The following is a 19,067-nucleotide window of genomic DNA, read 5'->3' on the forward strand; positions in this document are numbered from 1 at the left end:
TAACATGCATTTTGCACATTTGTTATCCAATATAATATAATATAATATAATATAATATAATATAATATAATATAATATAATATAATATAATATAATATAATGTTCTCCTCTTATTGTGTTGTACCTGAAATTTCTGCCCTTTTTTGTATCAATGTCACCTGCTCATATGAAATCATATGAAACTGGATAAGAGAAGGGGTGCAACAGTTTCTACAGTAGGTGTTGTTGGAAAGAACAGATGAGCTCATTGAAGCCAGAGTGGAGGTGGGTCAGTGTTATCTTTTCTTTACCACTTAATTCATGTTGTAAATTAACTCTCATTGGCTAATTAGCGAGCCGAGTTATGGTGGGAGCAGTAGTATTGCAGTTATGACTGGAATAAAACCTGTTGGCTCGTGTTGTGTTTATGGTGAAAAGGAACCAAGTTGATGCACTTTTGCAAAATGAAATGGACCTACTTCAACAGAGTCATTTTTAAGGGGTGTATATAAACCAGTTAGGAAAATCTGTCGCCAATTTTCCCTCTCGGTCACTTTATGCCAATTTGTCAGAGGTGCTGTTTATACTGAAACACTCCTCATAAACACATTTGTCATTGGGAAAAGAACAGTTTGAAACGTGCACTTTGTGAATAGTCACAAGACGAAGAGTGACAGACAAAAGTAAGGATTGATTTATGCCCACAGCAGTTAGTAGCAGGACTTTCAGCCCAATAGCATCCACACTAGCATGTATAAGTGGACAATCCCATCATGAGCTGGTTGGAAGCAAGAGCAGAAGTCTCTACAACTATCTTTGTATTACTGAGAACAAAGGCTCAAGGGAATCCAAATATTAGGAGCCCCAGGAGGAAATGAGAAGTGGTGGCTAAGCAATAAAAAGCTCACTGGGGGAAAGATTAAATGTGGTGTTATGCAACACAGCTGCTCCATACTATCTCACTTCGAGTGCTGCTAGAGTAATCCAAAGTTGTTTTTCCAAACCTAATGATATGCAGCAAAAAATTACTGCGCTCCATGTCAAAACATTTTTGGACTCTTATCCTAAAACTGTTAATTAGTCTGTGAGGCTTGCTTGTCTGAGTGCTTCAAGTAGGATTCAGCAGTCTCTCTTCAAACGTGTTGTAACTCACTTGTTTCTGCCTGATCAATGCCTTGTGTGCATGGTGAGGTGCGTGCTTGTAAGATTTGATCATTAGCATAATCAACAGCACAAAACTTTCCGCAGAAGGCTTCAATTCGTGGGCAGGTTTAAATCACAAGAAATATGGATGTAAAAAATGAGAGATTCAAGTCCAGCTTTCAAAAATGAACTGACACACAGAACTTAAGCAGTGTCAGCATTCACGTCTTTGACTTGTCATTGAGGTACCGCTGAACTTAGACAGATGTAAAGGAGGAATGGTTCTGACATAAAGGTAGGTGCTTAAAGAATGCTGCTAAGACAAACAGGCCTATGGCTAATAATAGAAGCTGGGGATGTGACATTCAATAAGATATATAAGCTCCATTTCAGATATGCTTGTATCATGCGTGGTTCTTACCACCAATCGCTTTTGAAGCTCATCATGTCTTCGTCACATACACATAGAGATACACAACAACACAACAGGAGTCCACCAACACTACTGCTGCAAAACATGGTGGTTTTTAGACTGCACACTGTGGAGGAATATTTTAAAATCATTTTTGCACCTGCAAGGATTTTTATGTCAAAGCTAAAAATGTATAAATGCAGTCAGAGAAAGCAATTAATGTCACATAAGGCTGTTACAGTATAACATCAAAAATGTGTAATTTCAAAGCTTTAATGAAACTTTCAAATAATTCCCAAAAGACCTAAGTTTGAATATCTGTTCATCTCCAGCTTAAGAAAATTGTAACTAGACCACTTTAATGTAGTTTAAGGCCATTCCAGTGGCAGTTGGGCAATTAAGATGAAAATCTAAAGAGAAGTCAACTCACTTTAAAACAGATGCTTTCAACATTATACTGACACTGCAAAAATGGTGCATTGTTAAACATATTCAAATTCCCTTCCCTGAAGCAAGTGGCACAGCACAAACTGTTTAGGTTAGAGACTGCGATTGGATGCTTTGTGAACTCCTGGTGCTGCGCTCTGAGCCGACTACCCGTTCCACAGGGAGGGCCGTGTGGAAATGGGGGGGCCTGTTTCGCTGTCCCACATCAACTGGCCTACTTCAAGGGATACAAAGGAGGGAGAAAAAGGAGGAAGAGGAAGGATAGAAATCACGTTGGGCTTCAAACTGAATAAATGGATTGTTGCTCAGAAATCTCTTCCGTGTGTTATCTCGTGTTAAATCGAGTGATTCAAGCAAAGTCAAATCACAGGTGCAAAAAAAAAAATAAAATAAAAGTAACAAAACTACTATTTACTTTGTACTCAGTGTCCAACACACACCTAAAGACATGTTTACAGATGGAGAGCTCACAGCTGTAAATGATAATTACAGTACTGTGTTTAATTTTCGTATTAGCATTTTTATAAGGTGTAAGTATGTCTGGTTCTTACTTTGTGTCTCTCTCCCCATCTCTCGGTCCTGTGTGTCTCTGAGCTCAAAGCATGTTCAATAGAGAAACACATGAAAAAATAAAACCCAATTATCAAGTGAAAGAGTCAGTGTAAGGCTTCGTTTTGAAGAAAGGTAAAAATAAAACGTAATCTACTGGCAATGATTTGCAGCACACGTAGTGTGTGTGTGTTAGTGGTTGTGTGAGTGTCTTTGTGGTGAAAAATGTGAAAAAGCCAGTAGAGAACATATTCAGAAGCTTTTTTTTCACATGATTATATCCAAACTTTGTGAGCTGCATAAAGCAGAAGCATCCAGGGTACAGTGCTCGAGGTTCATTAAAACAATTCGATGACTGACCAGAAAAACAGAGACACCTGGATGATGTAACACAACGCAATAACATGCAATCAACTAAATTACGAGCTTTTGTTGAGACTACAGGTTTGACTCTATTCGCTGCTATGTCATATTTTGAGGCTTTCCTTTGTAGTAAGTTGTATTGGAGTATAAAGAGAGGTGACAAAAGAGAAACCTGAATCAATGGGAAGAGAAAGATAACAGGTGAAGATGCATTTAAGCAATTAACATGTAGTTATGCTCTTTGCAATGTATAATAATGGTGAGAGGGTTTAGTCGATTTTGATTTTGGATCAAGATGGCAAATGGAAAAGATCTAAGTGCCTTTGAAAGCGGGTTCATTGTTGGGGCATGGAGCTTCAGTCACAAAGACTGCTCAACTGGCTGGTGTTTCAAAAGGAACAGTGACATCTACATTTAGATCTATGGGAAAGACATCAATGATAGGGTGACATGTGGTTGACAGCCCACATTTGATAGTGATGATGATGATGGTGCCTGTGCATTAGTGGGATATGAAAGGAACAAGAGAAGAGCAATAAAACTCAGGAAAGGATCAGAGAGTCTGCAAGAAGAGCCCCTCAGTTATTAGGTATTTTAGTAGAGTTGCAGCATGCACCCCTCATTAGAAAGGTGAATGAGATGAATGCACATTTGCAAGTTCAGTGGTGCAAAGACCATAGATGTTGGTCTACAGAGATGTGGGTAAAAAAGGGATATGGTCGGACGAGTCCATGCGCATGTGTGGTGTACACCCAGAGAATGGTACAGGCCTGAATGCTGACCCTGCAGGATAGAGTGGCTCCTTTGTGCTCAAATCTTTAACCTCATTACTTGACAGTGATTCGGATGTAGGTTTTAAAGTTGAGAGCGTGAATTAATAATTTATGTGCATAAGGTAAAAAATGATATACATATTTAAATAAATGGTGGCTCATGGTGCCTGTGCTTAATGGCATAACAATACCCTAAAGAAGAATTGACTATTTTAACTATTTAAATTCAGATACATGGAAACATGGTTACATAGCATAATTGCACAGGTGTAAATGCAAAGTTTGAGCATGTGGAGGGTAAACGTCAATCATTTATGGCCTGCTCTTCAATCCAGCTTTATGCATTTAAATTCAGGAGGCACCTGACAGCCAATTATCTGGTCCGCTGTGCAGACAATGCATTGAACTTCAACCTAGGAGCAGTAAAAAAAGACGAGAAAGCAGCAACCTCACAGACACGTGCCCACGTCTCTATAATCTCACTGTACAACAAAAACTGTTTTCATAGCCCAGTTCTGCTTTCCAGTGCACTTTGCTGAAGTGAAATGTCCTTTTGCTGTGGTGTAAAACACATGCATTGTTTGGCTTTTGTGTTTAAACAGATTGCCTCATTCAAAGCTGATGGAAATTACAGACTCCGCAGGAATCCTAAAGGCCTCACTGGAAGTCGACGCCTCCGTTTTTTGTGCACGATCAGCTCCAAGCTGTTGGCAGCACAACGTGAGTTTAGATGGTCCTCCTCTCTCCTGGGCGCAAAGAGTTTGTTATTGGAGGCCGACCACAGCGATATCCTGTGGTAGAAAGTTTGACAGTTATTGGCCCACAGTGTGGAGCAGACGAGAACACCAGTGCTTGTAGTAAAGTGGCAAGCCAGGGAGAGGCCGGCACTAAAAAAACTGCTTTCAATCTGTCATGGCATCAGCTACCCCCCACAGACTCAAGGACGACATTCAGCTGGGACAGCATTTTTTTTTTTTTTTTGGAGCACTTCTGGTGTCCACTGAGCCAGAGGCTTGTCAGACAAAAATGTCCGCCAGCACACAGGGCAAGCGAAAACATTTTAAGCCGCTAGAATTCGGCCGTTTCGAGCACTGCTTGTTTGCTCTCTATTTTCTTCCTCTGCCCTGTGGAGGGACATGACGAGAACATTCAGGCAGCAAGTGCTCAAGCGACAAAAAGGGATAATGTGTGTTTGTGTTGAGCTGAGCACAGCGGGCGAGACAAGAAAGCAATGCAGCAAAAATGTTTTCAGTGACGCCAAAATGTTCCTTTATTTTCTCCTCAAATGCACAGTCTTAACTGACCTGAATGGTGGTCATATATATTACATCATACGGTGTTATTTATTAGTCCGTAAAGTAATTTTGTTTAAAGCTTCACTTGCATTTCTACTAGATGAATATAATAACCAGTTGACTAATGTATGAGGTATTCCTTAAGATTTACATTTGAGGTCACACAAGTCTAATTATCATGTACTGTAGCACTGCAGGAAGAAGTGCTCGCTTTCAGATTTGGATGCCACATTAAACGTATTTGGCAGACGACATCATCTATCTGGCAGACAATACTGCCAGTGTCTACACTCTGATTATAATTTAACTCCCAGAGATACCTAAAAATAACTTCTATCCCGACTCTGTTGTCTCCAGTCTGATGCATGTCGACACATTTCATTCTGCGTTTCGGTTGACGCTCGCTAAACTCCAGCATTTATCCATGGCAATTCCACAGGCCAGATTATGAATTAGTCAGGGAATTCGGAGGGAAAACAACAACAGCATAATTAGGGAACTCCATCAGCGTATTGTGCATGCTCTAATAAGGAATTTGTTTCTTTCTGTAGCCCTCTGAGACATTTATAATCTGTATGCACGTTTTGACAGAGAGTGCATTGTATCAGCAAGTGAATATTTAAAACGTGTACATTCAGCTACATTTCTTGGCTGTTTTAAATTTTAATTTGATGCTTTATATTGAAGCTTTGCCAAAAAAAAAAAAAAGATCAGCAAAACTAGGAACTCCACATAATATTAGGAGATCATATAAATGGAATACTTAATTAAAAGAAAGGAAAAGAAAAGGAAATACATAAATAAAAATTTAATTCTGGCCTGAGACATGCTGTTTTGAGGTACATAGGATCCGCAGTCATGCCTTTTTGCCTCTAATGGCCAGAGAAGATGCCAGAGAAGTACATTTGGCAGTTTGTGGGGTGTATTTACTACGTGCATGCTTCCACTTCCCTCACTTCTTTACAATATATACTGTATTTTATACACACAATAGACTTTTTTTTTTTTTTTTAAATTCTCTTTTTTTGTCATGGCTTATTTAGTGTCATATAATGTGTGTTTTTGGGTTATTTACCTGTATATTCCCTATAAACTGGTCAGGTCTGTGCTGTGGATTTCTCTGGAGTTTGTTGTGGTAAGTACAATGCTGCACAAGCTGGTGAATGTTACGGAGAGCGCCTCACATCCTCTTCACGGCCTGCTGGTCAAACAGCAGGGCAGCTTTAGGCGTAGACTTCTCCAGCTTTTATCTATTCAATAAAAAAAAAAAAAAAAAAAAACAGGAACTTGACCAATTTTATAGATCAAGGTCTATTTACAGGTCTTAGTGAATATTCCTTTGTAGTTCCAAGCAAAGCTGCACAAAATGTGACAAATTCAGTTGGAACTGAAGGCTGCAAGGGCATGTCAAGTTAGAAAGAAATTGGCTTCCCACAGCCCCATGGCCTGCACCTTATCTGTGCAATAGGTCAGCAGCTCGAGTGGCTGTCGGTGGTCAAGTTGAATTGTGGACAGTGCAGACATCTGGTTCAGATAAAGAAAGACTGAGAGTGGAGCAAAGCAAGCAGCAATATTGTTGGTTCTGCTTCATTCATTCTGTTAGGAGTGTAACACTAAATCATTAGAGTACTGTTTTTGCAAATCTACCTACTTGCTTCCCGAGGATATAAGAAAATATTGACAACCCCTCATTATTGGCCTCATGCAGTGAACTTAATTATACACTGTCTGGACACTGGTCATTCTAATAACCACAGTTGCTAAATAAAATAATTCACTCTCCAGGAATACATCTTCTCATCTCTCAGGTCTACGTATGGTGTTTATTGAGAAGCCTCCTCTTACTCTAGCTGATGGATCGGTAATATAATCCCTTAGAGCTAATGGCAAGTCAGACTTATCCTTTGCAATCTCTGGGACCTGTGTAGTTGCTAAAGCAGCCAGGCAACAAACATTATTCATGACTAGAGCAGAGGGTATGCTAGCGTCTGGTCTGCGCTCAGTAATCAGTCATGTCGTCCTGTAATGCATTGGGAGTTCCTTCGGTGATGGATAGTCATCATCTCCTTTACTCCTTCATTTTGTTTCACGTTCTCTTTCATACTGATATTCTCCTTTCCTCAGTCATACACCATCTCATTTATTCTGCATTGCTTCATTTGTCTCTCTGTTTCCCTCTATGTTTGTCTTCAACTCTTTCTCTATCAGGCTCTCACGGTGTTAATATCTTGACCCACCAAATGTTGCTGAAAGCTCTGACTATACAGTAGTAATGGCCTGTGTCGACAGCTTCCAACCTATGAACATACAACATTTCAATAGTTCAAATAATTTCCCAGAAATACATCTCTGTAGGTAACTTAATCATCGACGGCTGGGCACAGTGTGATGATATTTCAAAATTAAAGTTATGTTTTGATAAATAGAGACAGAGATTTGTGAAAAGAATTGACATTAAATCACGTTATTTGAATAAAGATGACCCCTCATTTTTGCTTTATTTACGAACATCTACATATAGACAACATGTGCAACACCAACATCAGGAGAATTTAAAGGTTTTTTATTGAGAAAATACATGAAGACAAAGGATACATTGGAATATTTTACAATTTACATACAATTTCTGGGTATGTGAAAAACCAAAGCTGCCAAGGAATGCAAGGTATGTGTGGCAACCATGATGCACATGGTGCAATCGTCCTGTGCTCGTAGTGTCTAAGGTGCCTGACGACAAACGGACAACACTTTGCTTTCTTTATAAACTCTGGTTACTGACCACAATGAATTTAATTCATACATGGGCTGATTATGAAGAGTGGTGCTGGATCAGCTATATGAAAATGAAATGAAATGAAAAGAGCAAGCACAGTTTAAAAGACATTGTAACAAGGTTGGTGGATAACTGCTATTGCTCGGCTCAGCATTCTTCAGTGATACAAATAGTAAGAGGATGAATGTTATGCTTAACAACTAGCAATTCACTCAGTGAACCATTCATTCTCTGTTTGTTTTTGTCAGTTTGACAACTCTGATTTCAAACCCTGCCCCTCCCACGCGACCTGTCTGTCTTTGGTTTGCCCATTGTTACATTAAAGGTACATGAACTATATTGCAGCTTCTGTCTCCATACTGTGCAGACCTTTCGACTGCTGTTTTAGGTCACAACAATGTTTTCAGCCACATCCGTTAGGCTTGGTGTGAATTTCAGTCATGTTTCATTATTTCATTACAAACGTCATATAAAATTAGGCGGATCTGTCCGTGGCAGTGATAAAATCAAAACAAGTAGGAGCAAAACCTCATCATTTAGTGTCACTAGTGTTAGACACAGTCAAAAGAATTTCACAGAACACATATTCCTAGTAAGGACAGAAAAACCTAAAAAAACCAATAGCGCCGTTAGCCCACCATACATATTTTTATAACTCATACAAGATAAAACCCCCTGAGGACTGGAAGGGTCTGTTAAATAGATCCTAAGCTCCCTTCCCTGCCATTTTGGGAGGTGCTGCTCTGTTTCCAGTGTGAGAACCTAAGACATGCTTAAACAGATTATTACATTTTGCATATTATTTCCCCGGCAAGCTGCACTGATCAGTTTGGTCATGGATCAGGGGGCAGACGGGTTTAGCCTGAAATAGATATCGCATTGCTTCTGGCTTTCTGGCCTTATTACAAACCATTACAAGGCATTTTACACTCTTGCTTTTTGATGTCATTTTCTTGCCCCGTGAGAGGGGTTTTGTTTTGCTAAATGGAGTTCCAATCACAGCTCTGTTGCCTCTTTAATGAAAAGTGAATGGAAGGTAAAATAATGAGAAAGTATTGATATTAACAGTGCACAAAGCAATTGATCTATATGCACATTATGGGTTCATTTATTCAATTGTTTGGACCACGGGAAATCGCAACACATAAAGTAGCTGTCTGATTGGAACTAATTCAATTATCAAGAATGGACAAAGTGTTTCTTTGTGAGATTAGAATGAATCAATCTTATTCCGGTAAAGATGTCAACTCCTTAATAAACATCAAGCTTGATTCAAGGAAAATGTTTTTAACACAGCCAAACAGAATAAAGAGGTTTTTTTTTTTCATTCAGAGATAATAATCCATAATTCTTAATTCATAATAGTTTCTTTAAAAAAGTAGGTGGAAACAAATATGATTAAAATACTGATCTATTAACACCTAATGTTTATATTCAATTTCATATGCCACCATTTCTTGGGCATGTGCATGACAGAAATAAAATTGGAAAACAGGAACAAAGTAGATTTGACCAAATTTAACTTATCAAAATGTCGACTGAAGCCTTAGATAATCACATAACGACTCCTTTTGTAGTGAACAAGAAAGAACAAGAAAATCCATTAAATCACCCCTAAAGGACGGACTCGGAAAAACATCCACTCTTTAATGTAACTACCAAAAATCATTTGAGACCGGTAAAATACCTTGTTTAAGTTATTGGCCTTTAAATCTCGGGGGCTGCAGCGGCCCTCTAAGGGTAAAGCCTGTGACTGATGAAAGTGCTGCCTTGCTCTGATTTACACAACAGTATTGATATAGGATGTTTGATTAAAAGCGTTTTCAAGCTTGGAGCTGAGTGAAATGATCCGTAGGAGACGTGCCATGAGCAAGTGAGAGTCCAGTGGATGCACTTGGAGAAATTAAAAAAGAGGAGTACTGGCTATAGTAATTGCAGAAATGTTTCCCGGCAAGTGAGGAAAGGGGGACATGGTGAGAGGTCCGTTGCATTTTAAGAGCCTTTACACTGTGATAGAACAATTATTTAAAGAGGACTCGATTTTCTTAACTCTAGTCAATCTGCTAAAAGCAGGAATGGCAGCGCAATACGTCCAGTGTTTGGCCATGCCATGTTCACCATTGTCTATTTTCATGTGTATGCAATCCAATTTAATCTTTGTCTGAACAGTAACGTTTTGCTGAGCTTGCCAATTTCTCTTTTGCTACCTGTGGGAAGGTATAGTCAATGTTCTTAAATGCACTATACAAATGGCATAAATACATTACTTTCTTAAATGATTGACCTGCTTAATGTTTTAATTTCCAGAGAAACACAATATTACAGTTCAGCTCAGTTTGAGAAATCAGTGATTAAGTTCTTAGCTGGAGCTCAGTGGGAGACCAGTTTGTTAAGGCAAAAGACAGGTGTTACCCAGGAATACTTAAGTATTAGAGAAACAAATCACACATGGTTTCCCACAGAGAAAATGTCTGTTTTGCAACCAAAATGATGTGTTTCCCCCACCACCGCAGCACCTTCTTTCCATTTAGGTTCAGTTCACAATATCAATTACTGTACACCACGACATATGATTAGCAGTGTTCTCCATTGCAGGACGCCACAGTTGAAATAGGGGGGAAACATTAAAGTTAAAAATGCAGGCTAAGTTTAATTTCTCCTTAAAATGTTATTTATCTTCTTCTTTTACAAACAAGACATTTTTAATGTATTACTTTCAAATAAGGTATTAGTATAAACAATCAGAAAATGTCAAAAGAAGGCTGCCATTTCTTTTTATTTACAGTTTTAACTACTGTGTATATGGATGATAGGCCATGGTTAACTGTTAGCTGCTAGGCTTTTTCGCAATTTGAGCCCAATGAATCCTGTCATTGTTGTCTTGGAATATGTCCATATGCATTGATGGAATAACCTGGTCATTCAGTATATTCAGGTAGTCAGCTGACCTCATGCTTTGGTCACATAACGTTACTGAACCTAAACCTGACCAACTGCAGCAGCCCCAGATCATAGCAGTGCCCCCACAGGCTTGTACAGTAGACACTAGGCATGATGGGTGCATCACTTCACCCACCTCTCTTCTAACCCTGGTGCACCTGTCACTCTGGAACAGGGTAACTATTTGCTTAGTAAAATCCAGGCGATGACTTTTTTTTTTTTTTTTTGGGTGGGTAGTGTATTTGCATGAATCCCTGTATTCATCATCTTCCATCCATTAAAAGAATTTCAATGTCAATGTGTACGTGATAAAGTGAAAACATACTGTACTAGCACTTATTTTTTCAAGGGCTGTTTGAAGTGTGAAGGTTAGAATCATGTAAAGCATAAGAATTAATACGAGGCTGTGCGTGCCTGCGTGTGTGTGTGTGTGTGTGTGTGTGTGCATGCAAGCAGGATTTCTTAGCTGCTTTGTGCACTCTCTATAATTGAAATATGTCATGATCATTATAATTGAGAATTGAGGCATTCATGATGTAGCCACTTACGAGTTAAAGCATGTTACACAGAAGATGTGAGGGTTTTTTTTTATATCTGTGATCTCACTGCAAATAAAACCCGTGATAACTGACATTTCCATTAGGTAATATATACCTCATTACCGCCACACTCTTCACAAGCACACATAATATTGTGTATATCTCCTTTGCTACTGAAGAATTTACTGGTGAATATCTTCATATTTAAATACCTTGAATGTCAGAGAAAAAAAGAACGAGATATTGTAAGTCAGTGAACTGTAAATCCAAAAGTTTATCTTTTGCCTGAAGGAAAACATTAAAATCATGAAATAACAGGAGCAGGAGGGTAATTTCCATATAGCTGATTACTTTCTCGGCAGCTTACTGTTAGAAATACAGCTGCATTAATATATTTGTTCTGCTGTTTGTTTGTCTTGAGCAACGTGCTCTTAACATTACACGTAAATATGGTTTTCTCTAATGTGCTCTGGGTCTACACTGTGTAACACTTACAGATGAAGGTATTCGGAGCATCAGTCTCTGCTGATTTAAATGGCCACTTTTACCTCAAGTGCTCTTCACTTGTGCTGCAGCATGGCACGTGTTGCTGTATAACGTCTGTAGGTGGTGCTTAGCCTTTTGCATACATAAATTATAGCCAAAAATATGTTGCATGCCCGCTTGGTAACTTAATAACCCTCTATTTATGTTATTAAACTAAGAGTAAGTGTGCCTACTGACACAGGGATAGGGTTGGTTAGTAGCCTAGCTGTAAAGTCATTAAATCCTGCAATGCATTAACGTCCATCTGGACAAGAAAATAATGGCTGGTGCATCTACTGTATATGTTACAAACAACAGAAAAACATCATGTTTATTGCAGCCTTCTCTGTCTCCACCCAGGTGGTCGACCCTAAGGACCCCCGCTGCATGAGGTGTAGCTGCCACTGGATCCGGTGCTATAGGTGACTCTGTCAACTTCAGCTATTTTCTTCCTTTCGAGAACACAAACAGTCAGGAGCAGAGCAGGGCAAAAGCAAATTCATCAAAGCACATCGCACAGCGCCTTCACTAATAATGAAAGTGTGGAGAGGGTTTGGGGAGAGAAGAAGAAGAAGAGTTGTGTGATGTGTTTTGATGCTTCCAACAGGCAGCTGGAGCACAAAAGTTCACTCAGTGGTTATGGATAAGGATGTGTTGAGGTCGTGGATTCCTTCGAGCCACAGACTCATCCCCATCACGATATGAGGTCTTTTTGATAGTTGTGAAGTATATAAGTAGCTTTCCATTATGACAAACCCAGATGAAACTGGAATAATCAATTCTAAACTACATTTAATTACAGTTTGATAGAGAGGAAAAGGTTGGTGGGGGGGGAGGGGGACAGTAGCTGGCAGCGGCACACAGAATGGGTGGAGAGACGGCACAACAATCTCACTGGTCTGCTATCAGTGTAAAGTCATTTTAGTCATAGTATCATGGCTCATAAGCTGCCTTCATATGTTATTTTGTTCACCTACAGTGTGTTGACGTGCAGCCGTCACAGCTGATTTCTTAGCTGTGATTTAAACCTAGGTTTAGAAGACAGTTTCTGTAGCCAGGGTAGGATATTGGAGAAACTTGATTTCCCCAGGTACGTCTCTGCAAGAGCTCCCTGCCGTGTATAACTAAGAATGATGCCTCGTTTTAAAATCAAAGTCTGCTCAAAGTCCGACTTATTGTGAAGCCAACACAATGTGGCCTGCAAGAGTCTAAATACTCACACACACATTATCATTTTCAGTTCAATTCACACAGTTCGCACTTGAGCTCTGTCTGTCTTCCTGCACACACACACACACACACACACACACACACAGAACATGGTAATAAGTCAGGAAGCAGCATCTTCTGTAGCCTACTGTGAAAACCTGTGAGACAAACTTGCAAAGTAAGCGGATTCAGAAAACTGCTGCATGTTAACAAGGATTTGAAGTCGCTGCCGTGAGATCACCTCCTGAGTGCTCACAAGCTCTCTCTGATCCTATAATCAGCTGATTTAGTCCATGTAACCTGCACCACATGTAAACCTTCTTGAGTAAGACCTTTTATTTTCATTTTTATTTATTTAATTGCTTTACCACTGTCTCTTGCATCATGATGCATAGCATCTTCGCTGTGAAACATAATGGATTAAGTGGATTTGCTCTTTCTTTTGCTTTTTTCCCCCTCTACAATCATAGATAAGCTTTGTGTTGTCCTTCCACAATTCCACAATCAATTAAAAAATTAGGTAATGAGATGCTAGTTTGTTTGGCTTTCAACTGCAACATATCAGCAGGGTTGGTGCAAATTTGAGAACGTCCCTCCCAAACATACAATAGACTACAGTGCATCATTAGCATAGGTGTTTGTGTAGCAATGTTGTAAATGGGGCATTTACTCCACTCCCTCCTGAGTAAATTACAATTAGGTAAAATTTAGCAGTGTACTAAATTCACACACAATGAGCGCTCTGGTGGACAGAATTTCAGCTTCGTCTTTGGTCAAACATAACGTTGACAGTTACAGACTGGCAAAGAGAAGAGAGAAGAGAGTCTCCGCCTGCCAATTTCCAAACGCTGTCTCCAAAGTGAGAAGGAGATTCATATACTATAGGATTTAATAACTTTATAGATCCTGGTCGAGCCTGGCAATCACTGTATCGAAACAGTAGTAGTAATAAAAAAATACTCAAAGAAAACTCTGGTATAAAAGTCCTACAGTTTGCACATTCTCCAAATCGTTTTATGAGCTTTTATGTTGCTTTATAATATAAACCCACCAGCTAATGTGATGTTCACAATCCTGTAATACAGCAGCTGTGTCATACATCAGATTACAAATGTTAATGTTAAATTTGTATTTCTTCTTAACCCTTTGATGCATAGTGGTCACTACAGTAGGCAGCTATTGAAAAGCTGTTCTCTTGAATATGTATGGTTTACGGTTAATGAAAAATATTTCTCTTTTTTTTGTAGAAATTCTGCAGTTCATCAGTCTCTGGCTAGGTTCAATATTTTTGTAAAGTATTCAAATATGTTGAAATGTGGGAATTCATCAGATTAGCATTATTATTATTTTTTATTTCATAGCTTTCACACAGTATATCATTTTCGTTAAAAAATCAAACGCATGCAATCTTTTTTTGGAAGTCAATTAACCAAAGGTCCATCAAGGCATGTTCAATTGCATTGTTTTTTATTGCCTAGAGAGGAATAAAAACACTCAGGAAAAAATCTTGACTGATGTTCTCATAAGTCATGCATGAAGCCTTTACTATTTCAGTGGCTTATGGTGCTGCTTTAACCACGTTTAATAGATGTTTGACTAAATATGTGAAACCCAGTCTTAGAGTTTATAGTTATTTGTTGGATGCAGTGTGGTGCAGGGTTCAACACGCAGAATTACTGGTGCATCACCAATGTCAGGACATCTTAAACATACCACGATGAAAAAGACCTCCTGAAGAACCCCTGTCTGTAACTAAAGGGAAATGTCATCTTTTTAAGAAGGGAAAAAATAGGATATAATACAAGGGTGATCAGAGGAACAATGTTTAATGTGGTTTTAATTTAAGAATTGAAGACACAATCTGCTAATTTGGCAGCCTTCCCATGTCAGGCCAATGCTATGTGAGTGGGAGTTGATGTAAGAATTTGGCAACCAGAAAACAAGCTGACAGTGTATTTGAGTGTCAGTCTCACAGTTAGTCCAACTCGTTCATAATAGAAATGGTTTTCTATGTTACATAGATCCACCACCACAATAGATAAAAAAAATATTCAACTGCTTATATGACTGAACAAAATGGCCTCCATGATTTGAAGCTAAAACCATTCATCGACCTTATCAAAGTAGATATAGAAGACCATCGCTTATTATAGAAACCATGTAGACAGCTCTGCCATCTAAATGGGCTAGATAAATATTCAATCATTCAGTTGTACTGTGCCTGCCTCCCTGACATAGCGCACTCCACTGAATAGCACAACTAATTATAATAATAATTCACACACACCCCCCAAAAATAAGAGAAAATACAATAAAAAATAAAATAAACACTTCAAACTGAAGAAGCCACTCTTCCAGATCTCAACCAATCACCCTGCAGGTTGAGGTTGAGCATTGCTACACAGATTCTGATTGCTGCAGGTGCTGACGGTCAATCTGCAGGTTGAGTGCCAGTCCATCACACCATTAACAGGCTTTTAAAAAAAAAAAAACCTTTGCTACACGATGAACACCACGAACATTTCCTGTCCTAGAGTGCTCTTCATCTAAATGCAGTGCCACACTTTCAAGAATCCACTGCATCCAGCTTTTTAATTAAAAGGGGCTTTTTAAGAATGTGTGCGTGAACTCTGAATTTAAAAATGTCAGCTACTAGGACAAATAAAAACCGACAACCGAGTAGGTGCAAAACAAAAAGGTAGAGTTTGTTTCCACAACAGTACAGTAGAGTTTAATCTTATGTTTAGACTTCATCCACAGGCATGTTTACAGCATCTGAATCCATTGACAATCGAACAATTGAAACTTTTTTTACTGTTTTTTCACTTGTTCAAGTGGTGAGGAAAAACATGTTGTTTTATTGTTGTATCGTGAGTTGTACATGTTAGTTTTACTCTGGTCAAAACAATTGCGTTCAGCTCTTGGTGTGCATGTATAGAAAGGTTACAGACATAACACACATCCTACTCGACAATTACAAGATGAGAAGTCGTTACTTTCATTTATTAACAGCAAGCTCCTGACTCGCTCTGGTTTTGCACGTTACAGTACGTTGCTGAGTTGGCCCCGGGTGTCCATTATACCTGAATACTGCTCCTATTGATTTTAGTGGTAGGATGACCTTACTGGTCATTGTGCTCAGTTTCCACTCAGGCTATCTGAAATGGTTTCCAGTTTGAATTGGGAACCCTACTGTGTTCTACCCACATAGAGCCACAGGGGAGTCGTCCTTTGGTGGAGAATTTGGCAAAAATAATAATGCACCTGCAGGTCTGGAGTTTAATTTTCTGGATTTTTGATCCATTCACCATGACTACATGGCAACATGACAGGAACATAAATCATCAGGACAGAGAGAGCTGCAGGAACGGCTCTAACAATAGGTTAGGTGTATATCATTTCTGACTCCCACAAAGGCAGACCTGGAACATGTCCAGTCCACACTAATACAGTACAGACACATAAACAGCCTGGATTGCATTTATTCACTGTTGTTCTTGTTTCTAACTGGATCTAGTTTACTACACAAACACTTGTCATCACTAGTTACTGAGTTCTAAGTGAGAAAGACAAATTTAAAGGCTTAATATTAACTACTTGCTCTCATTAGGAACTGTTTCTCTGTCTCCTTTTTGTCTTTAGATTGTTCTGTTCTGGTCGTTACTCTTTGAAGGGACATGTGAACCTTTCAGAGTCAAACGTTGTCATTATTCATGCGTTACCTTAGCTTCTCTCTTTCCAATTAAGGTTATTACACTTTAGAATGGTCAACTTCCAAGCTGCTTGTTTGTTTACCTTTTTCCGTCAACCTCTTAGGGTTGAGAGGATACTAATTTGTTGAGATATTGATGATGGCTGCTTTCCGCTCAGACGGTCAGGTATCAATAACCATCACAGTCAACAAAACAACTGCTATAGGAGTTGTACTGTAGGGTCCACGATCCAGGATCCATGCTCAGTGCTGTAATATGAGCACTGAACAATTTACGAGAGACAGATTATCTTCACTGAAATCAGTAATTTAATTAAATAGTAACAAATATGACTTCCTTCCTTAACGTAAAGACTTAAAGGCTCCATAACTAATATTTAACACATTTTCTACATAATTAAGTGAAGTGTGATGTATCTCAGCTCTCATGTTTCTGGGTTACATGCAGTTTAAACATGTTATGATTCCCACATAACTACTTCTCAGAAAGGTAAGAAGTTTTGAGGATTTTGTCCCAGTCTCAAAACAATGTAATGTACAACAGCTGGCTAACACAATACCCAAGTTTCTTATTGGAATCAATCCAAATCTAGATGTCTGCCAAGCTTGTAGATAATGCTTTTAAGTAGTGCTGGTGCTTTGGAATAATGTTCAATCATAAACAACCATCTGGCTTTTTCTTTTAACTTTGACAAGGCCCTCTATGGTTTTCTGCATCCTCTTTGACTATGATCTACAACTTTATTGTCCCATGAAGTATCCCAACCATTAACAACCTCAGAGTTCCAATCAATAATGCATCATGTTTTGCTTTACTGACTCCTTAGCTCATTTCAAAAAGACTTTTAAGAGAAATAGGTCCAAGGGCAAATTGTAAGACAAGATAGATGGATGGAAAAAAAGATAAAAACAAAGACAGAGAACAGCAAAAATTGACTGGTCCAGTAGGAAAAGCATGAGGTTCAATTTTACACATGGTTCCTACTCTGATTTGTCCTGCTGCTACATGCTGTCAATAAAGCTCAGGCCATTCTAAGAATTACTAACGCAGCTAAGCAGCTTTTCTTATATCTCTGAAAACAACTCTAATTCAGTGCTTGACAATAATGGTGTTACCTGTTTCACAAGGTAGGATTAAATTAGACTTTTTTATAGTATGAAGCAGTGTCCAGGCTCATACTCTCATTGCAGCAATATCACAGAATAGTTTAGATCGCCTTTGGAACCATTCACACACAGGTTTTGCAAGCAAATGATTTCAGAAATGCAGCACATCCAATTAAATATATATATATATATATATATATATATATATATTTATTAATGCTAATGCTAATCAAAGCATGTTGGCAGATTACCAAGGAATTATTTATAAAATATTCACTTTTCTACATTACAAAATCAGCAGCTTATCACGACTGGGTATACAAGGCTCACTCTCTGCAAGGAATCGACTCGCCACTTTATGGCAAACCTCATCAGAGAATTTAAATCTTTTACCATATACAGTACACAACATTGTGTAAAGATCTGAGTTATTTCTCAGAGGATGCTCATAGTGGATTTGCTATGACGTCACAGTAGATTTTGAAGCTTTTAGCTGAGAAAAAGGATGAAAGGACCATAACATATCCCTCTGCTGCAGCTCACAGGAAACAAAAACAGTGATTTTTTTGCTAAATATATTAAAGTATGACACCGACTTGATTTTATTCAGTGGGACTGCCTTGGCTAAACTTAAGAGTGCATTTTTTGCATAAAATGAGGGCTGTGCGTTTTGGCCCAGATTACTTAACCTAATCACGTTCCCAGTGAAATTTGATAGAGAGCAAATTGAAGAGAAACCACAGTAGCAATCAAAACCTACTTTTGTGTGCATATATGGATGTCAATATTGTAATAACACCAGCTTCAGAAAACACTAAATGTAAACTGAATCTACATTCTGCAGGGAGTATCACTGTCACTAAATGATTAAAAAGTGTAACTAGTGTAACTAGAAATGGGGTTTAGACAGTGTTGGACTGAACATGACATCAGTTAAGATTAATGATGGTTGCATGTCACCTACATAAGTGAATTTTATTACAGTGCTGAGGTTAAAAATTATGTTTAGCTCGTTAATCTTGTCTCCTCAAAACTATGCAAATAAGGTGCAACTGCAGATACGTTTGGAAGCTTTGACATTGTTACAATGCCATATTGCAAGGTTGGGGTGGATGGTGTAAAAAGCCACACCACACCAGTTCAAGTCCAGAATATGGTTGGGTTCAGGAAACAAATGTAGGCAATAGTTAACTTTTTCTCTATTAAGCCAGACTGCAATCTTTCTTTAACCAAGTGCTTTAAGTAAATTAAATAATAAATAACTAATAAAATACTATAAACAGAAGATTAAGGTTAGCTGT

Source organism: Anabas testudineus, chromosome 22 (genome assembly GCF_900324465.2).
Source record: "Anabas testudineus chromosome 22, fAnaTes1.2, whole genome shotgun sequence".
NCBI lineage: Eukaryota > Metazoa > Chordata > Actinopteri > Anabantiformes > Anabantidae > Anabas > Anabas testudineus.